At 41.5% G+C, this 14,450-nt stretch overlaps 1 long non-coding RNA gene across 1 annotated transcript; it reads right to left on the reverse strand.

The window, feature by feature from the left end:
• Positions 1-1,074: 1,074 nt before the first annotated feature.
• LOC135014847 (uncharacterized) lies at positions 1,075-12,884 on the reverse strand. The gene is made up of 3 exons (XR_010213213.1): positions 12,836-12,884; positions 2,084-2,160; positions 1,075-1,130 (listed from the first exon to the last, which is right to left on the reverse strand). It is a non-coding gene; the product is annotated as an uncharacterized LOC135014847 (long non-coding RNA).
• Positions 12,885-14,450: the final 1,566 nt, after the last annotated feature.

The following is a 14,450-nucleotide window of genomic DNA, read 5'->3' on the forward strand; positions in this document are numbered from 1 at the left end:
TCTGTACAATACCCGATGATTAAAGAGGAGTTACAGCAGATAGACCTCATATTGTTAGATTTTTTTTCTTTTGCAAAAATTATATATATATATTTTTTTTAGCAAATACAAAAGTCTAGGAATCAAGCCCATTGAGCAGCTATAGCAATACCTTAAGAAAATTATTAATGGGCACTCTAGCACAATATGTACGCTAGAGTTTATGGGGTCATTCCGACCCGTTCGCACGCTGCAGTTTTTCCCAGCCGTGTGAACGGGTCAAAACTGTGCATGCGCGCGGGCGGCAATGTGACGGCGCGTCGCTGCCGGGCAACGACGAGAATAACGAAGGAAGTGCAAGAAGATTGACAGGAAGAGGCCGGCCGGTGGTGGCAACTGACCGTTTTCTGGTAGTGCCGAAGAAAACGCAGGCGTGTCCGGCCGAATGCAGGGAGGGATCATGACGTCAGCTCCAGGAAGGATCATTGCAGCGGGTGAGTAAATCTTTTTGCTTGTGCAGTCTCTGTACAGTGGATCGCAGCCCTGGACAGCAAATCCCCCTCCCCTGTAGGCGGCGACTACCTGATCGCAAGCAATGCTAAAAGTAGCCTGCTAGCGATCAGGTCGGAATGACTCCCTATCTATCTTTCACCTACGTCTTCTCCCCTCCATAGAGCTGCTCAACTTCAACTTATGATAGAGGTACCCTTGCTCGTGTTGCAATATTTTGGTGCCCTCCACATCTGAACTGTTCATTACTCATTCATGTCTGGCTGTATTCTCAAAGGTCAGCATGCATAAAAATTGTCTGCAAGGAATTGTTCCAAAAAAAAAAAATGATCAATTCCAGTAAATTATAATTGGGAGATTTAGAAACTGATATTACTGAGATCTCTGGCACTTAAAATATAATCACTTACAAACAGGTTTCTTATTGGTAATTCACAAAAAAGTATAATGGTGCTGACATTTCATCTGTTTGAAACTAGATTATGTACTGTACGAGGTGTTATACAATCTAGTGTTTTATAAATTATTCAAATACTAAGAAGATTCATTAGAACTTTGCAAATCGGTAAGTAATAGTTAAATCTCACCACAAAATGTTTTCTCATTTCAATAGATAATAGCCACCAAGTTAATGCTTTGATCTGGGGAGTACAAGCAACATGCACAAAAGTTAGAATTAATTTCATTTAACATTCTGTGGTCATGTTCTGTTCAGGAAATGTTTATTGGCCTCACCATGGTAACCAGACACACATAAAAACACAACTCATAAAATATAACCCGACTTTAAACATGAAACATCTGCTAGCCTTTCAGTTCTACTGAGACAATTCTTATAAAGCCTAACAATGCAAATAGTGCAGAGGAACTGTACATGATAAGCACTTCAAGCTTTAATATCATTTAACTATTCATTTAGAAAGAAATGTAATATATGGGGTATGGAAGCAACCCTATAGCTTTACACTGGGTAAGTGCTACAAGGTGAATTAATAGCAATTCCATTTTGTCACTACTCTTCCCCTTATGCTCGGACATCAGACAAAACCCACTAGGAGCTGGTAGTTTGCTCTCTGTTCCATGATCACAAACTCTTGCAAAAAGCTAACTGCTGTACGGGCCTAATTCAGAGATGGATGCTATGGTATGCAGCTGGGGTGGTCTTCAGGTTGCCGGCGGCCGGCCTCCTGGCGACCACCATACTGGCGCCGGAATCCTGACCGCCGGCATACCAACATCTTTTCTCCCTCTTGGGGGTCCACGACCCCCCTGGAGGGAGAATAGATAGTGTGGCGGAAGTAGCGCGCCACCGTGCCCGCAAGGGGCTAATTTGCACTCGCCTAGCTGTCGGTATGCCGGCGGTCGGGATTCCGGTACCGGTATGCTGGTCGCCGGGACCCCGACCGTAATGCCATAGGAGGCATCTTGCATTATAAATGTCTCCTGCCTGCTTCTCCAATCTGCTGCTACGTCCGAAGACGTGTCGACATTTATTATGTTGACTTTTTAACCTTGTCAACGTCATACGTGTTGACATTTTGGTGCCGTCATTATGAATGTCATCATGGTCACTGTCGACAATATGACTGCATACCTTATTTCTCCTGTGCAGCAGGAGAGTGTTCCTCATTCACTGTAATGTCAGTCTTCTCTAGCTGCATTCACATGGCCCTTATAAGAAAAAGATTATGCATTCTTGAAATAATAGGACAGATGCCAACTGACAGTCCTACTGTGTGAAAGAGCATGCTCTGTAGGAGAATACTTCATACAGCTTTTGTACTGCTAGTATTAGCAACCTTAGTGGTCTTGGTCACAACACTAGTTTTCAATTCTAGTAAAAACGGAAACTAATTGGAGTTAACCATGTAAACACTGATTGGAGGCAATAAAAAAAAATGTATGTGCCCATCACTAGGTTGCACCTGACGACAGCAATTCAATTGTTCTGCCATTCAGCAATCACCGCTGGTGCAAACATTTCTGCTCGCAGCCTCCTGAGGTCGAGAATGGAAATGTGCGAAGAGTGTTCCTTTTGGGTGCCCAAATGGGACTTTCCGTATTGCAGGTACTATTTTAGTCGGCTTTAAACCTGATTTAGTCTGGTTTAAGCTTTTGGGTGCTTAAAAAGTAATGTGCACCCTTCACTAAATGTAAATACAAGTATATAAAGATATACAAAAGACAGGTCATATACTGTGTGATATTGCAGCCTATATCAGGCAATCAGACCAATATTGCAGAGCATGGTTTGAGAACTATATGCTCACTATGAAATGTATTAGAACATGAGGTCAGAAGAAAGCCGCAGATGGCTACTTACGTTCAGTCATCTTTCAACTACAATAAGCTGGACAGAATGAAGTAAATGTAAACATATAACCAAACTATTAGCAATTCTTTTTCTTTATTCTATGATCTGGCAAACAAGCATGTCACTAGACATATCTTCTTCAGAATAAAGAAACGTATACATTAGTGTAAACCAAAAGTCTTGCAGAGTAAAAGAAATGCATTAATGACGTAGTTTACATCTTTCAGACACCTTTTCAACTCAAATTGCAGAGAGATATAAAATGTTCACGATTATATACTTTACTGAATTTATTTCTTACAAATCAATATTAATTCTATTTTATATTGTGCCAATAAACAGAGATTTGCTTTGTACAAATGTTAAAACTATGTCATATATGATTTTTTTCTTGTACAAGTCATGAATCAAATACACAAGCACTAACGTACTAGGAAATGTAAGCTCTGATTTTGTAATTAATACTGTTGCGGAGCAGAATCTTTGTAACCTGTACTACAATGTGGTTCCATGCTGACATTCCATTGTCACTGAAATCCCAGCTGAAATGATCTGTAGCAGATTACATACTAACCCAGCATGCCACTTTTATACCCAAAGCTGCCCTCTTCAGTAGAAGATAATGTATAATACATTATTACAGTACAAATATAAATGTAAATGTTTATTTCTGTATTCATTTTACTATCCATTTTTAAAAGCATATGCCTACTATGGGATGAAGTCAAAATGTAGACAATTACCACAATTAAAATGTTGACATTTATATGCTGAGACAGCAATGTCGCCATTGTTAAAATGGTGACAGGCAACGTGTTGACATTCTCAGAATGTCAACATGTGAAATGTCAAAATTGTCAGAATGTGGACATCAGGGTTAATCTACGGCTGGGAGAGTTATGGTTAGGCTGCAGGGGGCTGGGGTAGGCTGCACAGGGAGGTTAGGGTTAAGCACTTGGAGGAGAGTTAGGTGTAGGAATTAGGGGAAGAATACTTATCGGAATGCTGGAGTATAGGAGGTCTGACCCGGAAGTGAAGGTTACGTGATGACTGGGACTCGGAAGTCAGCACTGGAGATGCTACATTAGCCAGGAGCAGGTGAGTCACCGCTGGGCCACCAGGGATGATATGTCGACATTCCATCACACTCTACATTATGAATGTCAACATAGACATTCTCATGTCAAAATAATGAATGTCAACATTATGACTGTCGACTATCGTACCCAAGTTGGAAAGCCTTTTGCGTTGCACTTTATGCATTTATGTTTGTAAAGAACCCTCAGCGACCTCATCAAATAATTGCAGGTAACATTTACATTATGATGGTACGTGTTGTGGGAGATTTTCTATGCTGTGCAGTAATATCTACATTATAGGAACTATGCAGTAGGCATTTCCCATAACGCATCATAATGTAAATATCACCTGCTATTCTTTTATGAGGTCACTGAGGGTTTCTTACAAACAAACCTAAATAAGGAAAGTGCAGCACAATAGGCTTTCCTTCTCCTACAGTGCTTATTGTTGCACAGATGCACCTGAATCTATGAACAGGAACATTGGTTAGCACAGCAAGATGTTGTCACTTGCATGAATTCTAAGGACATCCACATACCAAACACTGAAAGTCTGCATTATGTGATGGTTATACATGTACATTAGAGCTGATGAGGTGAGCTGTTGACCCTCCTGAAACGATTTGCAGATATGTTTGTTGATGTTTTTTAAGAACTGACAGATAGAACCATGTTTATGGCAGCAAACAAAAATATGAGATATCCTCTTGTAGACGTGTTTGTCTATGAATAGCTCTGGATATTAATTACGAAAAATAAATTCTGGTGAACAGTTCACTACAATTAACTTTGCTTCATTGCTTCCAATGGGCTCACAATCCCAACTTGATTGTGCATATGAGGATCTGTGATGAATCTGCCTTGTATGTGAAAACCCCCCCAACAAAATAATAAAAAACATGCAAGGCTTTAATACTCAACAACATAGTAAAGTAAGGTTTCCAAAGTCTTACCAATTAAATTCCATTTTATCTGCAAATGCAAAAGCCTGGATTAATCCTACAAGATAACACACACACACACACACACACACACACACACGCGCTGCATGGCCGCATATGCGTGGACAGGCCCTCAATGAACGTCCCGTTACAGCCCAGTGAGACTGGTCAGTTTATAAATCTAAGCTCCACAATCAGTAAATCCGAACAGCCAACAATAATTGCATTTGAAGGTGTATGCAGCTGTTGGCCAGACCTCACTGCATAAAGTTACAAATAAACAAGATGTGTGTTATTTGGCCCACAATGTGTGCAGACAATCTGGCCACTGACCTATTTGTTTGGGCATCTGGCCAAATTACATGGTGCCCACGTATGGCCAATGTTAACAATGGACTTACATGTAATGTCTATCTTTATCATATGTGATAAGTGGTCTATAAGGAACAGATACCATGCTAGTTAGGGCATGTATAAACACACAGCACTGTCCGGATTCCTTTAATTATATGTTGTGATTTGGACATAGCAATTGGAGACCAAATAATTGAGTGACTAATTGATGATTTAATTACTTTTATTAAATGGATTCAAAGAGAATATGTCAGATTCCTAGTGAGGCTAAAAAGCAGTGAGACTTGGCAGGTCTGTTTTATGGAGATTATTTTATTTTTGGTAGGCTGCTCACAGGATGTGTTCTATTTTAAGCCAAGTCAGCAGTCAGGAACATTCAAGAATAGTCTGAATTTAAAAAGATAGGAAAATGAAGCTGGATTTATATTGGCCACACAATGGCGCACAGACACTGATAGCCTTGTTCATTTTGTCACATATTTAATCTTCTATTGATTAAATAAACAAAAAGTGCAAAAATAGATACGTGAAGCAGGAAACCAGTGAAGTAATTACTAGGTATTTTTTATATAATATATAAAATAAACGGTTAGCATTACCTTTTTATTAATATGTTCACCACTTGCCAGAAACAAAAAAGAAAACGTTGTTGTTGGTCTCAATATTAAATGTTTTAATTAATTTTACGTTACAATGCATAAATATGACCTGTCAATGTATGCAATCGTCAATTGGCTCTACTGAATGAATCCCATGTGATCCAGTCTGTCAGCCTAAATACAAGTTTCTGGATCTGTTCAATTCGGACGCCCAAGTGGCCAAATTGGTTCACTGATCCATTCATTCGATCCTCTGGCACGGTGACCAAGTACAATCACATAGGCAATGAACTACACAGATTTCAGCACCTTCAAGTATTTTGTAACAGTCTCTAATTTCTAACAAGCAATAACACAAGTACTGTATATCGCCAGATGAGAGCAAGTTAAACACATTTGCCAACACATAACCAAATATACATGTGGATTTCAATAATGTCACAGCATCTATTGTATTTATTCCTCAAAACTCAATACACATGGAAGTGTACTAGATAACGCCTAACGTGTGACATCCAATTGGAGCATTAGAACGTTAACAGCAGCACAATGTAGTAATATGGGGATTTTGACTAGTGTTACATTCACTTTCACATAAAACAAAGTTTATACATACCACTTTTTTCCCTGCACCACTATATTTTTTGCTATCGTATTTGCTTCCCTCACATATATTTAACATAATTTCCAGCACTTTTTTCATTAGTTTAGATTTCAAGATATCAAATACATATTCAGTTATTTTACATCTTAATTTGCCATTTTTAAAATGTTACGTTTTATAAATTTAAAACATGTGCCAGAAACTTATAGGGCAAAACACTGGTTCAGGTTCCCTTCTTCCCCCTACAAAAAAAAACAAAAAAACAAAAACAAAAACCCCAATCTAAAATCAAGTAAACTAGTCACCTTGTTGCCCACTGGGCCCTAGGCCAGAGTTTAGGATGCATAATGTATGAGCTGACTCTGCTGTGTGCATTTAGGATGACTTCAACAGTGGAGAATGAAGAAGGTCCTTACTACTACTATGGCTGCTGAAGGTTTTAAAACACTAATAGACAACAGGCAGCCCTCATAGCCTTTACTTACCGCCCCAGCTATTTCTTGCTTTATTCTCCACTGCATACCCAGGAACACACCACAAGACCTGACAGTTTGGAGATGCTTTGACCCAGTCATCTAGGCATCATAATTTGTCCCTTGTCAAAGTCGCTCAGATTCCGGCCATCAGTATACAGACATCAAGATCCCGACCACGGGTATGCCAGCAGCGGGGCGAGCGCTAACAAGCCCCTTGCGGGCACGGCGGCTCGCCAAACAATTTATTCTCCCTCCATGGGTGTCGTGGACACCCATAGAGGGAGGAATGCCTGTGGTGCCGGGATTCCGGCTGCGGTATTTCCCCGCTATTTGGGATTCCGACGTCGGCATTGTGGCGTCCGGGATCCCGACTAGCGGTATGGTGACCGCTTCCCACCCCTTGATATACACTTCACTGGTTAGTGGTTTTAATGTTATGGTAGATCGTTACCTAGACGCTGCACAATTTGCTCCTGGAATAAGCTATGTAGCAATGCAAGGGGTGCCAATACATTATTTTTATATTTCATGCAGGGAAATTGCTTGCTTTTGCTTGTAGCAAACAAACACTAAGCAGCTTTGTTTTTACATTGAAATTTGAACTTTGCTCTTCCAAACTAGACATCTCCTGCACATTATAAATCTGCCCCAACCATAGTGCATATGGTTTTACAAAGGTGCAGATAGTTTTGGTTTTGTTCTAGACCCTCTATATTTTTCACTTTTTTTTGTGCCCCTCCAGTTCTGGAGTCCTCTTAATATTGACCCCTGAAGTGTTAAGCTTGCCCAACACAACACTGCTCCACTAATACTCATAACCTACATTTTAAAGTGTGCATGTAGCATATAAATGTAAACGGTTTTGAATGGCCTGAGAGACAAGTTGGCAAATGCAAAAAATTAGATATGATTATTAGTATGTTGAATCACATTCCTAAATAATGATTTGTCAAGTTGTGACAATTGTGTTGTAGCTTGCAAGTGCAGATTTCAGCAAGTACAGAGGATTCTTACAAAATCCTTTAGATGCCAATAACATTCCATGAATGACCTGTTAGACTGGGCCTCTGACGTCTTTCTGGGTAAAAGTCTGCCAATTTCTTTCATACGCAAGCAAATCATTACTTTCTCATGCCTAGATTTAAAAAAAATTGTATATCTTACAAGAATGGTGCTTAGGTTACTGATAATTTAACAGCAATGTCAAATAATTACTAAACCATTATGTAATCTTGTATTTGTTTTTCTTCCCGCTAATGCAAATAACATGAACCTCACGTAGCACACTCAATTACGTGGCTAGCCTGCAGTGGGGGCTGAAGTCTGAACACATTTAAGGTTCACCTTCAGCAAAAAAAAAGGGCTTTATCTTTAAAGGATATTTTCAGCCTTGTTTCATGTTACAGTTACTTTGACAATGGCTCTGGTACACTCTGTAATTCAGGTTGATAAGCTGAAGACGGAATCATGAAGGACTCACAGGTTTATCTTAATAGTGAACAAGATAGAGATGCCACAAACCATCAAATGTTTCTGCAAGTTCTCTTCATCTGGCAAACTCCTGAAATTCCCAAACTCTCCAATTTCCAGTTCTTCTACATCAATAAAAAAAAACAAAAAACAACAACTGTGCCCTGTTACCTATGCCCTCTCTACTACACAACATCTATTATTCATTGTCTATATACAGCAACTAAAACCACTCCTATTTCCACTTAAATGTTTAATCCAAGTTTGGATAAATCTGCCCTCAGACCACGTAAAACCTCTTGGGAAGGTGTCTTCTATGGGACCATTCCTATTACCTGAGGCTGGGAACCACTAGAAAGCGTATGAAATTTAACTTTGGCATCATTGGTCTAAGGCAGGGATGGGCAATTATTTCAGCTGGGGGCCACTTAACACTTTCCAGTAAATATGTTAGGGCCGCACACTTGCCCCTTTTTGCTTATGTACTGACATTTTTCTGCTGTAACTCCAGAACCCCCCTTCCCATTCATGTATGCATTAAATAGTTAATTAATCACATATTAATAATGGGGGCTGGCAAAAATAAATAGCAACGTCAAAAACAAAAACAGAAGAGCCTTCATTCAAGCACAGAAACTACTATAAGCTAGCAATTAAAAGAAGAAAAAACGTCTGAAAACAAAGAAACAGCATCCAGTAGCAGCTCCTCTCCCCATCTCTCTCTTTCCCTGTGCACAGTTACCAGCTCCTTTCCCTCCCTTGTTGGGCACAGTCACCATCTCTCCCTCCTCCATCCCTCCCTCCTTAGGCACAGTTACCAGCTCCTTCCCCCCCTCCTTATGCACAGGTACCAGCTCCTTCCCCCCTCCATCCCTCCATTCTTAGGCACAGTTACCAGCTCCTTCCCCCCCTCCTTATGCACAGGTACCAGCTCCTTCCCCCCTCCATCCCTCCCTCCTTAGGCACAGTTACCAGCTTCTTCCACCCTCCATCCCCCCCTTCTTGGGCACAGTTATCAGCTCCTTCCCACCTCCATCCCTCCCTCCTTGGGCACAGTTATCAGCTCCTTAACTGTGCCCAGGGATGGAGGGGGAGGAGCTGGCTACTGTGCCCAAGGTGGGAAGGAGGGGGGAAGGAGCTGGTTACTGTGCCCAAGGAGGGAGGGAGGGGGGGGGGGCAGGAGCAGATAACTGTGCCCAAGGAGGGAGGGAGGGGGAAGGAGACGATAAATGTGCCCAAGGAGGGAGGGAGGGGGAAGGAGCTGATAACTGTGCCCAGGGAGGGAGGGAGGGAGGGAGGGGGGAAGGAGCTGACAACTGTGCCCAAGGAGGGAGGGAGTGGGGGGGTCCCCTCCTTCCCTCCTTGGGCACTGTAACCAGCTCCTTCCCCCCTCCCTCCTTGGGCACTACCCTATTTTGAGTCAGATGCAATTTGGCTGGAGCTGACTTTTTGTGAAATTCAGTATTTCTGGGTGAGAACTTGGCATAAAAATGGGGGCGCACATAGGGGATACAGTCCATAGATCGACATGCATTAGGTCAACACCTGGAAAAGGTCGACATGAACATTAGGTCGATACATGCAAAGGTCGACATGAGTTTTTTTACTTTTTTTTTTACTTTTCATACGATCTACGTGGACTACGATTGGGAATAGTAACCTGCCCAAAGCGTGGCACGCGAAGCGAGCCATGCGAGGGAATATGGTGCACTAATTAGGGTTCCCGGTCACTTAACAAAGAAAACACCAAAAACTCTTAAAAAAAACCCTCATGTCGACATTTTTCCATGTTGACCTGCCGACCATGTCAACCTTTTCCAGTTGTCGACCCACTGTCTGTCGACCAATTGTGGTTGACTTAATGAGTGTCGACCCAACAAACCCATTCCGCACATAGCCACCCTGACTTATGAGAATGTCATGGGAGGGCCGTGGGGTTGGATCTAAGGGTCTGTGCGATTATTAGTCATGGGAATGTTGGGGGGAAGCCTGTATATGATGATCTCTTGCACCTAGCATGGGGCTGGTGGAAACGCTGAAACTAATAATGACAGATGAGGAAGTTGGTGTAAAATCAGGCACAGTTTTCCGCTAACAGATGCACTGCCCCCTGCATTATCTGAATGGAATCTCACAATAGAGTACGTTGGCAAATCAGGATTTTGCAGATGCCAGCAAACACATACACTTTGCAGCCGACTCAGAATCCGTCCCATAATGTGTAGGAATAATATGGTAGTCCCCAAAAAAACATATTTTGAAAAAATAGGTAACCTACCACATCAAGGGGAGATGGATCAAACCTTGGAAAGAGAAAAAGTTGCCCATAGCAACTAATCAGCTTCTGTCATTTTATAAACAGTGCTAGATAAATGATAGCTAGGAGCTGATTGGTTGCTAAGGGCAATGTCTCTCCTTTTTCTCTTGAAGGTTTGATACATCTCCTCTCAAGTGAGGGTAATGCTGTCTTTTTAAATACCAAGATAGGGCATTAAAACCCACTACCTCAGCTCTTCTTAATGCTTATTGCAGCATAAGGGGTACAGACGTAGAGATGTGTGCTGAGCGATCTAGCACAGACCGCTCTGCACACACCTCTCCCCCTGCTCAGCACTCAGTGCGATGTGTGCTGTGTGCTGAGCAAGGGGGAGGGGGGGTGAACGGGGGGCCGCTCACTTCACACAGTGGTGAAGTGAGCGACCTGCTAGATTGTGCCTGCATGCAGGCACAATCTAGAACTGGCGATATCAGCGCTAGGGGCCACGCATCGCTATCACTATCACTATGGGATTACACACGGAGAGATCCGTGCTTAATTTCTAAGCAATCTATTCAGATTGCTTAGAAATTAAGCACGGCTCTCTCCGTGTGTACCTCCCTATAGGGTGTTATTGTCTGGTAATCACCAGGGGGCACATTGTTCGGAAGAAGAGAGTGACCCAGAGAGTTTAGGTATCAGGATATTAGTGATCATACACAAAGTACCCTCCTCTATTTGTGCAGGTCGACATTGTCTAGTGAGCACTAGAAAATAATCACTAAGTGGCCACATAATTTGAAATAGGGGACGGTTCTCTTTCAAGTAAGGATGTCGCCAAATTTCCTGTAACCAGAAATTGGGCAAAATCCCCTAGCACTTTACTTCATCATGATTTCTGCAGTACAGGGGTGTTCTTTGAAGACCACCAGAAAATAACTTCTCATCTCAAGGACATCTTTCAAAGAAGGCTACCCCTGGATCTGTGGGTGCCATGATAGGAGAGATAGACCACTACTACTCCTCTCACCAGTATTTCCTGGCTTTTAAGATATTCTGTAGGTTATTGTACCGGAAGGCTTAATGACATCATTGTGTCCTCGGCCTGCTGATGGTCTGAGCAACGGTGTCTATATGAGGTGACTTTTACATTAGTTCTCTAACCCCCTCAATTTGAAACCATGCAGTTCTTAAGGGCCGTATTCACAGGCCGATTTGGGGAGAGATGTGTGCTGAGCGGTTCGCTCAGCACACATCTCTCCCCCCACTCAGCACAGCGCGGTGTGTGCTGAGCATGTGGAGGGAGATGGGGGGGCCGCTCATTTCACCCGGCGGGTGAAGTGAGCGACCTGCTAGATTGGCCTGCATGCAGGCCAATCTAGCACCAGCTATAGCGATGCGTGGGGCTGCGCATCGCCATCGCTGTGAGGGGTACACACGGAGTGATCGCTGCTTAAAATCTGAGCAATCTAGTCAGATTGCTTAGATTTTAAGCATCGATCGCTCCGGGAGTACCCCCTTTAGGATGAATAAGATATGGAGGGAGTTCAATTAGCTGATATAATGCAGCAGTTAATAGGAATTTGTTTTTATGATACTGAGCTAGAATAAATAGCCTGTTTGTGGGTGCCGCAACAGTGTTAACCCATAGGTCCGTTAACAGTTAATTTACAGAGTGGGAAAAAGGGGCTCTTACAGAATTGCCCTGGGTGTTAAAGGCTATCACTCTTTTTCACACACACCCTGTAATTATCGGGGCTAATTGAATTCCCCCTTAGCCTTAGCAGAAATTGAGGTTAAAATAGTAAGGGGAGATGTATCAAACCTTTGAGGGAGATAAAATTAAGAAGTTGCCCATAGCAATTAATCAGCATTTTATAGTGATTTTATAGATTGCGCTAGATAAATGACAGAAGCTTATTGCTATGGCAACAGCTCCACTTTATCTCTCTCTATGATTTGATATATCTCTCCTTAAGTTTGAATAAAATAAAATAAAATTAAATCTTTCTCAATCTTCTTTAGAGGGCATGTTTTTATTTAGAAAATTGCAACAAAATATTTACATATTTACAATTAAATAAATAAGGCAAGCAACAACAAAAATACATAAGTTGTTTCTTTTTAAACAATAAACAAAAATCTTTACATAGGTCACATCACCATTGGATTATCAAGCAGAAGACATAAAAAAAAAAAAAAACTAGTCTCCCCATACCATTCCTTTTTGCCCAACCTCCCTTCTGCCTTACCTCTTTCTCTTGTAGATCCTTTTACATTTGGAGTGTTGATGCAACCTAAAAATGTGTTAATAACAATGTCAGTCGTTTTTTATAAGGTTGTCATCAAAAAAATATAATGGTTGGCTAACCTGGAGGATAGGTTATATGCACTAGCCTGAAATAAACCCGATTGATGACTTGTAGCTATATGCCACGTCACTTTTCCGCTTTTGTAAATAACCCAAATCGTAAAAAAAAGCTCAACATTTTTAGAAAAGGATGAATAAACAAAAGGAAGGCATGGCAGAGGGGCTAAATCTGCACAAACACACTAGCACCTACAACCTTGCAAAAACTATGCATTTTACAATAAACAGATTTGATACTGTGTGTAGTATTACATAAGAAGGTTCCATCTGATACAAAGCAGAACTTACAATATGAGGAGGTGGGTGCTTTTTATGATCTCACTCAGAAATTTCCCATAGGGGGAAAGTTGCTTACCCTTAAACCTCCCACTTACTTTTTCAATATAATGTGAACTTAAACAAATAAAATGACAGGTCAGTAATGTACACCTACAGTATATGAAAGCAAAATCTATGACTAATGGAAAGACTTATAAAGCAGGTAGCGTATATAAAAGGTCACTGACCTTATCTAACATTATGGGGGGAATTCAAATGTTTGAAAAATTGGTTGTGTGTGTGTGTGTTTTTTCCTGTCTATTACATTTGAATTCCCCCCAAAATGACAAAATATATTTTAACACAACTGTTTAATGTGTAGCCCCCTGATGATGTTTACATTAATGTGGGAAAACAGTAGTAAAGCTGATATTTCCAGTAGTTGGTTTATGTGGGTGGTAAAGTGTAATTCTAATTTTTAAAAAATGCACAAAAACTGCAAAACTAGAATAAGGTTAAATAAGACATAATGGTTTCATTCCAGTTTGTACTAGTCACTGGGGGTCATTCCGAGTTGTTCGTTCGTTATATTTTTCTCGCAACGGAGCGATTAGTCGCTAATGCGCATGCGCAATGTCCGCAGTGCGACTGCGCCAAGTAAATCTGCTATGCAGTTAGGTATTTTACTCACGGCATTACGAGGTTTTTTCTTCGTTCTGGTGATCGTAATGTGATTGACAGGAAGTGGGTGTTTCTGGGCGGAAACTGGCCGTTTTATGGGTGTGTGCGAAAAAACGCTATCGTTTCTGGGAAAAACGCGGGAGTGGCTGGAGAAACGGAGGAGTGTCTGGCCGAACGCTGGGAGCATTTGTGACGTCAAACCAGGAACGAAACTGACTGAACTGATCGCAGTTGCCGAGTAAGTGTGGAGCTACTCAGAAACTGCTAAGAAGTGTCTATTCGCAATTTTGCTAATCTTTCGTTCGCAATTTTGATAAGCTAAGATTCACTCCCAGTAGGCGGCGGCTTAGCGAGTGCAAAGCTGCTAAAAGCAGCTTGCGAGCGAACAACTCGGAATGAGGGCCACTGAGCGGTTTTGGGGATGCTCTGTGTAAAATGACAATAGAAACATGGTCTTATGGAGCATATGACATAACTAAAACGTGCAGATGATCAGCACCATTGGTAGGTTCAAAAGCAAATTATTCAGTACAACTTGTTTCTACAAGTACCAGGTG

Source organism: Pseudophryne corroboree, unplaced genomic scaffold (genome assembly GCF_028390025.1).
Source record: "Pseudophryne corroboree isolate aPseCor3 unplaced genomic scaffold, aPseCor3.hap2 scaffold_2899, whole genome shotgun sequence".
NCBI lineage: Eukaryota > Metazoa > Chordata > Amphibia > Anura > Myobatrachidae > Pseudophryne > Pseudophryne corroboree.